Source organism: Amblyomma mixtum, chromosome 10 (genome assembly GCF_055824585.1).
Source record: "Amblyomma mixtum isolate Tamu chromosome 10, ASM5582458v1, whole genome shotgun sequence".
Lineage (NCBI taxonomy): Eukaryota > Metazoa > Arthropoda > Arachnida > Ixodida > Ixodidae > Amblyomma > Amblyomma mixtum.
In genome coordinates this window covers 85,039,311-85,056,145 of record NC_143021.1, presented here as the reverse complement: position 1 = coordinate 85,056,145, position 16,835 = coordinate 85,039,311, and the positions used below count along the sequence as shown (strand labels likewise).

Sequence of the window (16,835 nt, the reverse complement as noted above, 5' to 3'; positions counted from 1 at the left end):
AACCGGGCTGCACGGTTTGGTTCTCAGTCGTATAGTAAAGCTATTATACCAGCCCTCAAGTTCTAAATCTCTCTGTATGGTAAGGAGAACCCCTGCCCTCACTTTCAAAGAAGGTTTTGGTCTCTAGGGAAGATGTGAGGGGTCTACTATACGAATGAAAAGCAAACCATGCAGCCCGGTTACTTTTGACAAAGACTGCACTATCGAAACGACATCACATGGTGCATATATCCTATGTACAGTATCACATCTTATGCCTCAATCCAAGGAATAGCGACAAATGTCGCGATCGCACACCGGAACGCGCCGTTCGAGAACCTCTAAGAGAACCTCTAAGAAGTGGGGAGCACTGCAGAGGAGCGCACCGGGCTCCGGCGAGACTGTGTCCGAACAAGCACACCATGTGGAAACAAACAAGACGATGCGTTTCACTCTGAGTGGAAACACCGTAAAATCACCAAGCTCGTCTTGTCGCGTAAGTAGAAAAAAAAAGAATTCAATTGAACGGCTTTTTTTTACTCAATCGCTCCTCGCGCTAGGCGAACACAGATGGCGACACGGCCTCGGGCTGCTTTGATCGTGCCCGCCTGGTCTGGCGTGAACGATTGTCTTATATTGCCCAACCACGCCTCCTACTTCTCAAGCCATTCTTCTGCAGCTCTAGTGGACCTTTTTCTTTTTTTTTCCAATATCCCAGTGACTGAGCTCTGGCCATGCCAACTAGACCGGAACAGATAGTCACCTTAGGCCCATGGCAGGCGACCTGTGTTGCAAAGCAAGCGCGTAACGGCCAAAAGCACGTGCACAACAAACATGGCTGAGATGCTTTTCGTTCGGTGTGACTTTCGTTGAGTAATCCTATTTTTATTTACGCATAGAACCCCTTTGAGAGATACTGGAGAGAGTCTGTTTTCTCCTATATTGTCGCCGAATTTAAAGCTTTTACTACCTACACAGGCAACTCAGGTACCGAATTTGTGCGGGTACAAGCGCTGCTATATCACATGGCCTTCTCTAGATACCGTAAGAACAATAATGCCGTCTTAAGTATTATTGTTAAATTATGAATGCAAATGTGTAAAGATAGGAATTATTACAAAAAGATACGTGCGCTGTGTGCTAAGAGTGACAATACAATATAGGAATTATGGCACGAAGGGGCTTGTAATGACGCAGTATATAAGCATACAGCCGCATGGCTGTAGTGCTGAAATGTACGGACGAGCCTGGCTGTAGTATAACATCGGTAGTTCAGTGAAAAAGTGTAGTGACGGTGAAACGGAGTCTCCGATCTTGCCAACCTACACCACCGCGTGCTCAGTACGGTGCAACTGAGTGCGTACGCCGGCTTCTAGAGATGACTCTTTGCGGGGTAGCACTTGAAACGCGGCTTGCATTTGCCGGCCGCGGGCGACCTCGCGGTGACCGTCTGGTTAGGCATGAAGTAGCGCACCATAGGTTCACTCCTGGTGAACGCTGGCCAGTCCGCCGACCTGCGTTTGTATCGTTTAAACAAACCACAAACCCTGTTACAATATTTCTTTGACCGAACGCCAAAGATAACAAGACAGAGCGAAACAAAAGATAAGAAAGTCAGTTTCGTCCCGGAGTAAACAACAAATTTATAAGATAGCAATAATTTACCTTTAACGTCTAGCTTGACGCAGGCAAATTTTTAGTCGTAACAAGCCAAACTTTGTGTACAAATTGACACTTGATGTGTGGACGATGCTTGTCTTCCAGACTTACCACTGTATCATCGCCTGGATTTCAATTCATTGATTCCACTTTACTGACAAGCCTTGGGGGACATATAGGTAGCACTGTGCTGCAATTCATGGTATACCTAACATTAAGCTTTTTCAGGTATATTTTAACATATCAGGTAGGTTTAATACTTCATAGAACACGCATTTTACATTATTTATAGCAACTCTTGTCTCTCTGTTCATTATGATTGCCTCAGGTCATAAAAACTGCCCCCTAGTTTTTTTTTTGCACCGAAAGAACACAACGACAGAGGTACCTTTTCATATAGCCCTTTCCGATGCACTGAAGCAATAATGTTTGGCCGAGATGCCATCCTGAGGTTTTCGGAACCGAAAGTACCACGCTTATAAGTAATCATCGGTGCTCAGTACACTAGGAAAAACGACACAATTCAATAGATTCGCCTAGGTGACTAAGCAGCAGAGCTACCTTCCAGAGCGGTGTCAATTGCCTCACAGCTGCCAGCAAAAATAAATATCTCTAAACTTGAGCAGTGGGACGACCTTCTAACCGACTCGGACCCGCAGCGTCAGCTCACGCTGGTAGAGCGAGCCAGAGAATTCTGGCCAGTATTCCTTCCCCAACGTCTACCTAACCTAATCTCTACTAATGTAGTTTCTCAATCAATCAATCAATCAATCATAATCGAGTCCACCGCCTGCAGGTGTGGCAACACACTAAGAAACAAGCTCTTCGAAGCATAGAAAATAAATTGCTTAAATTTTCCGTTCGAGGCTGTCGATCACTTTCAACAAATTTGTTGAACTGACCGAGCGAATAAGTGTACCGATCCTCACCCGTTGTCGATGAAGCCGAGTACGGCGTCCGCGAAGCCTCTCGCTCCAGGTGGCTCGAGGTAGTCCTCGGCGCCAAAATGAAAGGCAGCGTCGAAGTCGTCGTTGTGCTGTGGCGCCTGTGCGGTCGTGACGGCCTCGTGGTCGACCAGACCGAACTCGTAGACGTGCACAGCCGCCGTGTCCGACAAGTACTCGGCGAAGGCCAGTGCGGGGCAGACATAGAGCGCCTCGTCCAGCAGGGCGCCGTAGTGGAGAAACGCTTGGCCGGCGTCGTTCAGCGACTCCAGGTCCGTGTGCAGGTTCTCGGCCTCCAGGATCTCCTCGCCAAAGGTGAACGTGAAGAGCGCTGAGGCGGTGCTGCGGTGCTGGTCGGGCGTGAAGTGCGCCCACGAGCTGTTCGTCGAGGCGTCCAGGAAGCGCGCAAAAAAGTGCGTCCCTTCGCCGCGGCCGAAGCCTACCAACACTGGCAGCGGAGTAGGAAGTCGTGGGGCCGCAGCTGCCTCAGCGCCTCTGGGGGCCAGCACAGGCCGCCTCTCGGATGCTAGCAGCTGGAAGCAATGATATACTACTAAATATACCGCATTATCGCGACTCAAAGCGTTTTATGACGCTACTATACTGGTTTCATTAACCCATCCACAAGACAGGACAATGGGGAGGGCAGATTACCTGCCAGGGCCAAGTGCTAAATTCATTGTAGACTGCGTCACTATGGCCACAATTTTAATAGCACAGTTCTATCTGCTGATGGTGATGGCTTGCTACGGTTGCGTCTGCTTCATCGTTTATATACTGAAGAAAATTAAGAGATACTCCCTTCTCTCCTAGGTTCGCACCATAGCAGTAAAGCTTACTTATTTCCGAAGTTTATGCGCCACTGAGGGAGAGAGTGAGCTCAGGAGAGCTGCGATAACGCTTAATAAACCCTTCCCCCGCCTCGCCCCCTGCACGTGCCCTTTCCGCAGTGGGCACATGGATATGCAAAGAAAGGCAAAGAGAAAAACATATAACATTGTGCTAACGAATACGCTTTGCGTTGAGGTAGCATTACACTGGAAGGCCAGTAAACGCAATGATAACTGTAGCCAACTAACCTTAGGATCGACGGGCACTAGCGGGTCTCCGTATGTGGGCAGGAAGGGGCTCAGGGTCTGCGAAAAGTAGTCGTCGACGGGGAGGGTCACCAGTGCCGCCGTGTACGCCGCCTGGAGGCAGGCAAGGGCACGGCGCTCATCCTCTGCCTCGTCAGGCGAGGTGCACAGCTTGGCCACGACCAGCCGCACGTTCTCTGCGTCAGCGCACTCGCCCAGGCACGACAGCGGTGAGCCTCCCTGCGAAAACGGGTGTGAATGCCACTTAGCGCATAGCTGCGATCGCAACTTATCAGGCACTCTTCAACAGCTAATGAAGGCAACTTCCCATGGATGTTTCCGGTGCTGTAAACCTCGTGGTAGCTACCGCTTGCACTGGCAGTAATGGCCGCGTTCATTGCTCGGGAAGAAACGATAAACACTTAGTTAAATGACCCATGGCTCCTTCATCACCCTGAGGGCTCAAGGTCCTCCTGTTTGCCGGTGAGCAGCTGTTGCAGACGAGTGTGCCAGAAAGCGGTTCATTAGCCCTGCTGAGCAACTCTTGCCGTCCGTTAGGGAATGTTGCTACGAAGGAACTGACGCTGTGGCGTTTTGGTTCTCGGACTGTTCGGCTCTCCGACTGAGGACGAATGTGGGGATGGAGCCGCTCAGTGAAATATTGGTTGCATTCTGGTACTGTCCTATTTTGTGTAAGATCAAGTCACAGGACCACCGTACATAATCGCCTCTGTGGTTTCCTGAGAAGCCCGACGTGCTTTCTTGGACAAGAACCTGGTGGTCTTCGGAGTTCTTGTGCAGCTGTACGTTATTAGGAAAAGGAAAGGAGAGGAAAGACACGCGAAGTGGTGCCGCATGGCTTTCCCAGCGTGAAAAATATTTGATTTTGCTCACCAGACCTACGCCTTTGGCTTAAAATGCGATAAGGATGTAATTGGCTAAGAAGGCATAAGAGGGGAAAAACTGTAGGGGACACCTAACCTTCGCCTTAAGGGCGGGCGCTCCCAGCGGCAGGCATTGGCTGGCCTAGGTTGCTCGTCCCGAGCGACCAATCACTGAATCAGCTGCCACCTGCCGAGGTGGCCAGGCCGTGAAATTCCCCCATGGTCACGTGACCTAGGTGGCCCACTTGCCTCCTAGGCTGCTCTCTGGGGACCACATGGCATAGCCACGCCCGTGATTTTCCGCTCACAACAGTGACGCCGACAACGCCGCCAACAATTTCTGGTGAACGGGGCCTTTAACGCTACCGCGTTAAGAGGGCGACTTTGTTGAAAGCTTTCGCTCAAAGCCACTGCAAATAAGCAGACGCAATGAGACAGGGACGAAGCACGCAAAGTAAATCAGCTTAGGGGCCTGAAGTATTGCCAAGCGTATTTTTGAGTTTTCAGGTAGTTCTATGTCTTCAAGCAAGTGAATGTAGTTGCCTGAGCACAGCGGCATAAAGAGGTTTCACACTAACGAAATAAGTAAAGAATGTTTTCATACAATGCAAATTGTGAAGCCATCATCACAAGAGTTGTTAAACACAGAATCTCCTCGACGACAACTATGGTGTATTGCTGACTATGAGACGAAAAAAATCCTTCATAATAAATTGAAATTCGAGTTCTCGGAAATTTGCCGAGCTGTGTTAAAGGCAGAATCTCGTCGTTTGCGTATTAGTTCTATGTGGCAATCATTGAAATAAGGTTAAATGCGGGATGGGAGCTGGTATGCTGCCTGCAGTCGTTTGCATATTTTGGTAGTAAGAGAAGCCTGTAGCATCGGCGCACCTGCAGCACGGCTCTTGAAAACAGTGAGCTCCCCCCGAGCGGCGACAGGATGTGCAGTCCAGCGCTGACGGCCCCGGCATCCACTCCCCAGAGAACCAGGCTGCGAGGGTCTCCGCCGAAAGCGGCCGCGTTCCCCTTGATCCACTGCAGGGCAAGGTGCTGGTCCCACAGACCTTGATTGCCTGGGAAGCCGGTTACGTTGGCGTAGAGGAAGCCGAACACGCCAAGCCTGCAACATGTAAAAGACTCATGAGGTGAGAACCAGGCGGCCGTTTCTTTTCTCTGAACAGCCGCTCTTTCATCACCGACAGGTATACTTCGTTGTTTCTATGTGGTAAGAAACATTGACACTGCCATCGTATTTCAAAACCAAGGTCACCAGCAATGACATGCAGACCAGTGGATGCCATACTTATGATAGTCGGTAATATGCCACCTGCGGTTGTAAGAAACACGTGCGTGCGCGCTGATCATATAAAGTACAGTCTGCGACCTTAAAGCTTTGCTACTTTGCGCGCCTCTGAGCTACAAGCATTGCAGAAGCTATACAAGGGAGCAGCTGCAGGATGCACACGCATCTAAACTGGCTCGTCTTTTTTGTGCGGGCTTTTTTGCTTCACCGGAATTCCGTCTACCTGCCACCGTGGTTTGCGTGCACCAGTCTTTACCACTATCACACGTCACAATTGAACGTTGAATCCTAGCGATGCGAACTTACCGGAACGTATCCGTGCGCTTCTCGGACGCGGAAGAGTAATGTCGACATCGTTCGATGCATGGGGACCCCCCACCAGGCGTTCTCCGTCAGAGAGCAACGAGGCAGCTTCAGGATGCAGACGCATCTAAACTGGCTCGTCTTTTTTGTGCAGGCTTTTGCTACATGCGGCGGTCCCTCCTAAGAAGATGCAGCTTCACCGGAATTACCGTGTATGTACATGCCACCGTGGTCTGTGTGCACCTGTCTTGACTATCATCAGATGTCACATGTGCTCTAATCCAGACCCCACCTTGTCAGTGTCTGATCAGTTGGAAATCATTATTGAAAATCAGAAAGTGTCTGCAACTGAGCTGAAATCTACCGGGGTGAATTTGGACGGTCATATATCAGAATGAAACCGAAGGCTGGTTTCTATTGAAGGAACAATAAAATCTTTCACACAGACATTAAAGGAGGTAGAGGAATGATAGAGTACTGTTCTGGAGCTACGAGAACAGTTTGCATCAATGTATAGCAAGTTTGATGAGCCAGCCTATCGCTGTCGGCGTAGTAACTTTATTATATTTGGGGTCAATGAAGATAGCAAAGAAACTCTGAGGAGCCTGAGGACTGCTCTGTTAACAGAAGTGTTTGGAAAAAAAAGTATTACGATCGCGAGCGTTAAACGCATACACCGCTTCGGCAGGCAATTAGAAGAAATGGATCGACCAGCGATAATGAGGCTCTCCCCTTTTAATGAAAAAATGAACCTCCTTAGGAATGCAAAGAAGCTGAAAGGCTCAGAAATGTCTTTAACTGAGGACTACCTGCTAAGAACTCAGAGTATGGAAACTGCTGTGGTGTACCGTTAAATATAATTGCAAACCTGAGGATAAGGCATACTTGAAATTTGACAAGGTAGTTTTCAAAAGCGATACATATGTCTGGGATGAAGAAAGGAATGAAAGACGCAAAGATGATTCCGAAGGCGAAGATTCTGGAAGTGTGAATATTGCCTCATCATCGACACATATTGTCACATCAGAATCAGAAAGGAAAGACTTAAAAAGAACGAGCTAATAATACGAGATCGTTACGACTCGTTTCCTTCAACGCTCAGAGCATCGGAAATAAGACAGCCAAATTCGAAGAACTCCTTCACGACCCGAACCCGCACATTACGTTTCTGACAGAAACATGGCTTCATTCTGAAATCTCAGGTGGCTTAGTTGTTCCCCTCGCCTGCAGAATATTGCGATGCGACAGACCGACTCGTGGAGGAGGAGTAGCGATAGTGCTTAAGGAAAGCATTATCTACTGTGATGCTGCCGGGTATTCCTAACCATGAAGGTCCTTTTTGTAAGATAGATTTCTGTGGCAACACTATTATATTAGGTGTAGAATATGGACCTCCTAACGCGGATGTAATGCCCGTTTGGTGCCTTCAAGAGAAAATAAATGATGAAATTATTGTGCCGCCTTTCTTGAAGAGCTGTGAAGTTATGTTCAACGCTTCCGGGGAGACCGAGTAATCTTGATTTTCGGTGGCGATTTCAACTTGTTGATATAGATTGAATCCCCATGATTACTACGGGCGCCAACTCTGGTTATTCTGAGCTCCTTTTGGACACTGCCTTCATGTGTAATCTGACCGAGATTGTTGACAGACCAACCAGGATCTGTGCTTCTGTATCCAACATTCTTGACCTAGTGTTCATTGGCTCCGACCTTAAGTGCATTGCTGCTGATGTTTTGAAGGGTGTATCTGATCATAATCTTGTTTCCTGCGCTTTTTTTCCTATCAGCTTATGCTGACAGCATAAACCGTCCCATTGTTGCGAAAAATTTTGATAAAACTCATGATATAGGAATTTTGGACTTTCTAGAGACCCACGTTCAGAGCTTTAGGGCTGAGGAGAATGTAAATGTGTTATGGTTTATGTTCATAAAGACATGCTTCGATTGCTTGACAGTGTGTGTTCCTAGTGTTATTAAGAAGAAAAAAAACATACCCATGGATTACGTGGAACGTGATCCACGCTAAACGTAAGCTAAAGCGAATGTGGCGTTCAAGTAATCGGAATAAGTCTAATGAGAGCATATTAGGCAGTGTATTAAAAAACAAGATAAGCAAGCTAAGGATTCCTTTTGTAATGTTGCGCTTGGGCGTTTTCTCAGTTCACAGGAAAGTTCAGAAATCACAGGAAAGGTTCTGGCGATACATGAATGGCAAGAAACTACGCAATGTGTCATTAATAGTTGATAGTTCACCTGTCACAGGGTCAAAACATATTGCTGGTTTGTTTAATGAGTACATCCCATCAGTTTATACCGATGAAACCTCGAGTTTTCCTTCTAAGCCAGACGGCTGCACTTCTTTAAAGCCAGATGTTACTATCTCCCGCGAAGGTATTTTGAATCTTCTTCTGAAACTTGACGTTAAAAAGTCTAATGGGCCTGATAACATCCCTCCAGCTTTTCTCCGCCGTTGCGCAGAATGGTTGTCACATCACCTGGATGTTATTTTCAACGCCTGTCTGTCTCTGTACGAAGTCCCATCGTAATGGAAAACCCCACGTGTCGTACCTGTTTCTAAAAGCAATGACCCATCTTGCGTATCTAATTATCGGCCAATATCTTCGGTCTTGACCAGTTGCAAAATGTTTGAGCATGTGATGTGCCGAGCTTTGACGAAAATTGCGGTACCGACCTATTTTTTATGTGATGAGCAACGTGGATTTAGGCGTGGTTTATCTACCATCTCACAACTGTACGCGGCTTGATGTTTGGTTGGCAGCGAATTTATAATTAATCGGGACAACCTACCCCCCACTGCACTCTCGGTCAGTTTGGAGGGGGACGAGCAAAAAACGTTTCCACTCCGCGCGCAAAAGATGAGATTCGACTGCTGAACGGCTAAAGGGTCTACGTCTGATTAGTCGTTGACCGGAGGCATGAGGCGCAGACGAGTCCCTTAACAAACTACTTTACTTGGGAAGAAAAAACAAAGACAAAATGAACCAAAGAAAGCCCAACGAAGCAGCATCAATACACAGGCACGACACGAATAACAAACACAAAATCAGGTCGCGAACACTACAATCACACATAGAAGGAAAGATCAGGGCGATTACGATACAACGGTGTTACACGATTAAAGCAATAAATAATATACAAAAGAATAGGACGAGAGACAGCAACAGGACCAAGAAAAATTGCTGGGGTTTAGCTTTGGTTAAACCTGGTAGGTTGCGTAAGCATCCATAGCGTTCCATTCGTGATCATCACCGGTTGTAGGCGATTCGGATTCGACATAGGCGCAGGGCGCCCGTCTAGCAGCGTCTTGAGCGCGCCGCTTAGCAAAGCGCTGTTCGCGTTCTTCATCTGTCTCCGAAGCCCATTGTTTCCTGGCTTCGTCAAGCCGACGTAGTCTCCCTTTCTGTTTATCAGGCGGCATAACGACGGAGCCGGCAAGCGAGCGAACGCATTTTATACACCCCCCTTCCCGTTCTCCGGCCTCCTCTCCACACTCCGCAGCTGGCGAGAGCGCGGTGAGGGCAGCACCTCCACTCGGCAGCGGCGCGGCTACAGCTGTAGTGCACCGGGCCTCGCGCCGCCCTTCAAGGTCAAACGTGCCTCGCGGCCGCCCCGACGCGAAGGGCTGAAACCTGTCGTAATATTGCTTACGCAAAAAAAAAGAATCCAATCGATTGGGGAGAAACGGCGGCTTAACTGCGAGGTGGCAAGGTCCGGTCGCACGGAGCGTCGGGCTGCGGATGCGCGCGGGGCTGATGGGGTTTTGCGAATACGGGCGAACTTGGGCCACGCGAGTGCGGGGCCGCCGTCGCCGCGCTCTACGCTTCAGGCACCCGCTTAGGCTCGCTTGCCGATCACTTCCCTGGCTGACCACACATATGTCCGCACGCACCGAAATATCCAAGCTAACTCCCGACTCGCAGTTTTCCCGCCACCGCGCTCGCATGGCAAACAATCAAACAAACAAACAAAAACTCAAGGCAGAGTGCGCCAGCATGTTGCAGATGTTGAAAAGGGTGGAAAACAAACACAAAAAACCAGAGAAGGAACACGAGCGAGAGCCACGGCCCTAACAAGGAGCGATGCTAACTTGCGACGGTCGGGAAGGATGCCGGGGCATTCAACCGACAGCTCCCCGTTCCCACAACTGGCAAGCGCTCGCTACCCGGCGATAATACATGGAGGGGCGGAGTAGACTTGACCCTCCAGCGTCGCGAGTGGTCAACTCTCCGCGCGGGGGGCAAAATCGTCGCTGCCGCGCTGCGACATAATTCTGAAAACACAGGTTTCTTGCCTACCTCTGTTGCACAAGTAAAAGACGTGCACGGCAGCCACGACTTTGTGGCACAAATGGAGGCTGTTTTTCTTGACTTCGCCAAAGACTTTGATGAGGTACCGCACACTAAACTCATAGAAAAGCTTGCTCTACACTGCCGGAACAATCCTGATATTAACGACCTCATTAGAGCCTACTTAGACGACCATGTTAACGATGAGTACTTTGATGCACTTCCGGTTTCATCTAGTGTTCCGCAAGGATCAGTTCTAGGGCCTATCCTATTTTGAATTTATGCAAATGACGTCATTAATCTGGTTGATCCCGAAGTTAGAGTTAAACTATTTGCAGATGACTGCGTTTTATGCTCCTTAGTTAACTCCACAGCGGACCATGTTAAGTAACAAGTGAAGGCGGGCTGGTTGGTGGTTGACAAGGAGTGCATATTGCAACCGCGCAAAACGACGAGGGACGAAGAGAGGAAACCACAGGACAAGACAGGACAAATTCCGCGTCTTGTCCTCCTGTGCTTTTCTCTCTTCGTCCCTCGTCGTTTTGCGCGGTTGCAATGTGCACTCCATTGATCATGTTACGCTAAACGGTAACCTGCAGAAGATATCAAACTGATGCGACAAATGGGGTATGTTTTTTAACGCCTTGTAAATGTTTGGCATTGAGAATTTGTAAAAAGAAAACTGTTCTGATACATTAATATTGTATGATGCAGTACCACTTCCAGAATCCTCGTCTGTGAAATACCTTGGAGGTCAGATAACTAATTGCCTAAGCTGGGATGCCCACATCAATATTACATGGGGGAAAGCTCTCAAGACTCTGTGGTGTTTGATACGGAAACTGCAAAGGCCCCAAAACATGTGAAATTGTCACCGTATAAGACTGTGGCGCGGCCTCGTCTGGAATATGCCTGTTGTTTATGGGACCCATTTACGGCCAAGAATATTTCCAAATTCGAAAGAGTGCACAGGACCACAACCGGTTTCATTTGCAACAGATGCAAGCGAACAGATAATGTGACAGCTATGATCAGTTCTATTGACCTAGAATCGCTTGAGACAAGGCGCGAGGTTGAAAAGTTTGCACCTAATATATAATAATGTGATGAAAATAAACATTCATGACTATATTACTCCTGTTTCTCGAGCAAGTAGGCGTTATAACCATGAAAAAATGCTACAAGAAAATCGTGCATACTCTAATGGAGTTAAACAATCATTTTTTGTCAAATCGATTACAGAGTGGATGAATTGCCGAAGTCTGTAGTGAATAGCCCGAATGTAGAAATGTTTCTTGATAATCTGAGAGCCTTTTGTATGCGAAACCTTTGTTTTTTTCTTCTTTTTTCACATCATCTCTTCGCTTTTGCATGACGCTCGTATACATCTCGTTTATCTTTAGTTGTATCTGTGCTGACCCCTGCTTGGAGTAAAGCGACTCCGCAGTATTAAATAATTAAAGTGATACCGCACATCCTTGAAAATGTGTAAGTGTCGTTTGGTTTTTATGGGGTTTAATGGCCCAAAGCAACTCAGGCTATGAGGAACGCCGTAGTGAAGGGCTGTGGAAATTTCGACCACCTGGGGTTCATTACGAATGTTTAAATGTTCGTACTGACGCTTACAGCGATACCTCGTTTGTGCCTTCGTCACACATTACGTTACTACCCATGGTCTCGACATGAACGCACGCCTCTTAGAAAGCCTAATTTTCACGTTTAATTCACGGGCAATCTTTTAAGCGCATTCCTACCCGCACCTTATTCTTCTGTCACGCAGTGGTCTTATGGAATGCCTTACCGGAAAACGTAGTCACATGCAGAGACAGAAAAACATTGAGAGAATGACTCTTTAGCTAAACATAATAATCCGGAATAGACTGCACTTCTTGCTTTCGTTTCTGCTTTGTATTTTTGTTTTCTATAATTTTCTCAGTCGACGTTATAATAACTTATTATTTTTTGGTGCATTTTCGCGTTTTGCTGTAGTCTTGCCTATGCCAACGCGACAGCGTTGGCATAGGCAAGCGAGATGTTCTTCGGGATGAGCAACCTGGGTCGCACAAGCGCCACAGGTGGCAGCTCCTGCCATCGCAGAGCAGTGGCGCAACGCTTAACCGCTGCACCACCGCACTAGGAGTGGTATGAGGACTCCCATAGATCTATGAATGTAAAGTAGAGAATTACCAACACCGCATATATGAGCATTAACCCATTAACTTATCGTGTCATACCGTTAAGGCGTAGATTAGATGTCCCTTGAAATTGTTTGCTCTTCCTGTATTCGGCGTTGTATTTTGCCCATCCCTTTTTTTCCAGCCTTTTCAAGGAAAGCTAAGCCTGTTAACCTGCCTCCCTTTATGAAATGTCTTTGGCCCTGAAAGAAAAAATAAATAAAATGGAATTTAAAAGTGAGTAGACCCGTACCGTGTCGAGGAAACAACTGAGCGTAAAAAATAGCCTGATAATTGAAAAAAAATGACAGTGGGTTCAGAAGGTGCACCCATTCTATTGCTCCACAGCGGCAGGCAAGAGAGCTGCTCACAATGAGTTCGCAATGCTTGCTCGTAATCGCGTGATTCTCTTGGCAGTAGGCGCTGAGGTGGCTTTCAGTTGAATCCCCAGCTAATGATTCTCCGCTCGGGGCAGGGCTGAAAACGTGGCGAACTTTTTCCCGAGGCCATTAAAACCGCTTGTTTCGCATAGTCCTACTGTTCGTCCCGTGCTGCTCTGCCATCCGCCACCTCCAGACAGCGAATGCGGGCGCAGCGCACCTGTAGTTGGGCACGGCGACAACGCAGTCGCAGCGCACAGCCATCAGAGCTCCATCGTACTGGCGCAGCCTGTTGGAGCCATGCGTGAAGTGCCCTCCGTGCAGGAGCACCACCATGGGCCGTAGCTTGGCCGGGCTTAGGCTGGGCGTCCACAGGTTTACGTGGAGGCAGTCTTCAGTCCAGTCGGCGCTCGCTGTGCCTCGCTGCCGCTCGTGCGCGCGCAGCCACTGAGGCGGGCATGGTGGTGCCTGCGCTCAAAGAGTGCCATGGAGAACGACAAATGAGATGTTAGGAAGGTAGGCGTGGTTTTACGTGCCGAAGCTGCACATATGTGGGTTATGAAAGACGCTATAGTGGAGTGTTTCTAGAACTCTGTAACGTATAAGCTGACATAACCGCGGAACACAAGGTCGAGTTTACAGCCTTCTGTTACCGAAATGCGGCGGGTTCGGCAGGGCCACAACCCTGCGGACTTGTGTTCTTCCCCATCGAACCTTAATTGGGAAAGGGTGCCAAAATTCTTCCCCGAGCGAAAAATATTCCGTGGGCAAACCACACTAGCCCTTATTTTCTTTCGCGAGGAAAGGTTGACTAACTCTATGCGTAGATTAGTCTGTTCCCCTGAATCACAGCCTCCAAGAGTTGGCCCTAACCGTACCCCTGATGCTGGAAGTTAGCTATAGCGTACTGCTTCAGAAACGGTTGCACTGAACCGCGGCTGTACATAATATTGCCGCGTATCATTGTAGCGTCCGTTAGTTCGCGCAAAGCCGCAGAAAAGGGGTGTTATCATTTTTGTTCATGACGCGAGAAGCGACCGGTCTAATCGCGATTGTTCACAGCCATGAACAGCTGCATCTACATGTTTCCAGATTACTCTAGATGATCTCGACCTGTTATCTCGAAGTTTCCTTGCCGGCTTTAAATTGAACGATGCCGCTAGCAGCGGGTATTCGTAGTTCGACGACCGACGAGCACGTTTGTTGCTTACGCCGCCGCCGAGTGAGTCAGTTATTTTGCGGGCGCAAGTCAGCCCAAATAAAGAGCTTCGTTTCCAAGACTGGCTGGTGTCTTCCTGACCACTGGACTGCCGTCACTACAACGTGACATCTGGTGGAGGTGCTGGGTAGCCTTCCAGGTACCGGACAACCCCTGCAAGTCGTGACTCCAGCCCTTTGAATTATTCGCCGGAAGACCTGACTCCAGTCTACCACGCAGCCTCTGGACCCTCCAGCCATGACTTACGCCGCAGCAGTGCGCCGTCCTGTACCTCGACGACGGGACCCACGTCCCTATCGCCCTTAGCCAGCTGCGCTGGAGCGCCGCCCTCTCGCCCCAACTCGCCCGTCCTACGAGCGTCGTACACGGCCGAGGAAATGCGTCGAGTGGAGAACACCCGACCAGCGCCGCCCACAATGCTTCCACTGCGGAGAAGCCGGTCACATTCTCCGGTACTACCCATACAGGAGAATGGGCATCCGAGGGTTCCCTTACGACGCCCCACGACCCCGACCCGGCCAGCGACCAGCCGAAATCGAGGATTTTTTGCGTCGCGAAGGATACTCATCGTCGAGCCGCCTATCGCTTTCTCCGTCGCCATCGTCACCGCGCTAAGTGTCTCCTAGCCGAGGCTACGTAGTGCGTGGACGCTTCCCCAGCCCCCGAAGGTTAAACTGAATAAAGCAGCCTCTGGAGGTGAGGTTGCTTCTGAGCGCAAGAACTAAGATCCTCCATCGACGAAAACAGAAGACCATGCCCCCTACGACGACGACGACCCCTACGACGACGACGACCCCTACGACGACGACGACCCCTACGACGACGACGATCCCTACGACGACAAATACGACGACAAAAACTACGACAACACCGACGACGACGACGACGCGGCCAGACTTGAAGCTTTTACCGCTGCCCTTACACCTATTAGGAACGCTAAAGGACTCTAAGTTCTCGAAGCATTCTCCGTGTTTAATTTCATTTTAAAGCATCGAGACGATGCTTCTTTGGAAGGGGGGTAATGCCGCGTATCATTGTAGCGTCCGTTAGTTCGCGCAAAGCCGCAGAAAAGGGGTGTTATCATTTTTGTTCATGACGCGAGAAGCGACCGGTCTAATCTCGATTGTTCACAGCCATGAACAGCTGCATCTACATGTTTCCAGATTACTCTAGATGATCTCGACCTGTTATCTCGAAGTTTCCTTGCCGGCTTTAAATTGAACGATGCCGCTAGCAGCGGGTATTCGTAGTTCGACGACCGACGAGCACGTTTGTTGCTTACGCCGCCGCCGAGTGATTCAGTTATTTTGCGGGCGCAAGTCAGCCCAAATAAAGAGCTTCGTTTCCAAGACTGGCTGGTGTCTTCCTGACCACTGGACTGCCGTCACTACAACGTGACAATATACATTTTTTAATTTTTTATGGTAGACACAGTTACTTTCTTACACGGCGGAGGAATGCACATGAAATATTTGCGAAAAAGAAAAGTGCTAGAAATCAACCCGAAGCCCTCCAATACGGTACACCTCACACCATTGCTTTACCACGTAAAACGGAATCAGTCAATCTCTCGTACTCAATTCACTTTTCAAAAGTGGAACGGGGAAGCTCACCTTGAAGGTGGCCCTGAGCTCCCCCTGCCACGGGCGTATGGGCGTGGGTCTCTGGAAGCGGGCGACTCCCAGCGGCGGCTCGGCGTATGGAATCCCGTAGAAGGCGAGGACGCTGCTGTTACCCGCGTCTACCCACAGTCCGCGCAAGCTGCCGCTGCTCGTCACCACCGAATGGCTCAGTTCCGCCGAGCGACGCTGCCCGCGTGCTTGCCCTCCATGCCGCCCCAAGTAGAGGATCCAGAGAGCCATGGCTGCGGCCGTAGTCCCACACACCACCATGCCTGCAGGGTGTTAGGCTTCCAGCACTTGCATCGCCTAGTTGGCAGCGCACCATCGTTACTAATCCATCGACAGCGATTATTGATTGAATGAGTTTATTCAGCAAATACTGATAATGCTGCCGAGAGTCCTGCTCGGGGGCCCAGGGGTGATGACCAATGTGCCCATTCAGTGTAAAATTACATCTTAACTCTCCCGTCTATGCTCTCGCGTGTATTCCGGTGTCTGTGCAGAAATTCACAGGTGAAGCAGCGCGAAATTTCTCTCCACCTAGCTGCGCTTATCCTTCATACAAGCGCACTTGTGCGGACCCTGATCATGGTGAAACGGTCCAACGTCCCCGATGCAGCCTGCGCTTCCATACTTAGGCTTCACTGGGAGCTCACGTTACCATTTGAGGTCTAACGTCACCTAGATAAAAGATAACTAATGTATCTACAAAAGCAGATAGCAGCCTCGAAAATGGCATAAGCCTTTGTGGGGAGCTCTGGGAAGAGAGCCTCCATAAGTGAAAACTCTATCGAAGGTTCAGTCAGGCGGCACGCTTATTTGTCTCTTCTGCAACGAAATCTGAACATGAACTGGGAGAGAGCCAGTAGGGGCGTTGCTGTCCACCTTTAGCTTTCCAATAAACATCAGAATAGGTCACATTAAATGGATTAGACAAACACACAGGTTCTCCCTGTACACTTGCCAACCAACATCGACACCCTCA

The 16,835-nt window shown here is 49.1% G+C and overlaps 1 pseudogene; it reads right to left on the bottom strand.

The window, feature by feature from the left end:
• Positions 1 to 1,351: 1,351 nt before the first annotated feature.
• Positions 1,352 to 16,175, bottom strand: LOC149326339 (uncharacterized; annotated as a pseudogene).
• Between the last annotated feature and the right edge of the window lie 660 nt (positions 16,176 to 16,835).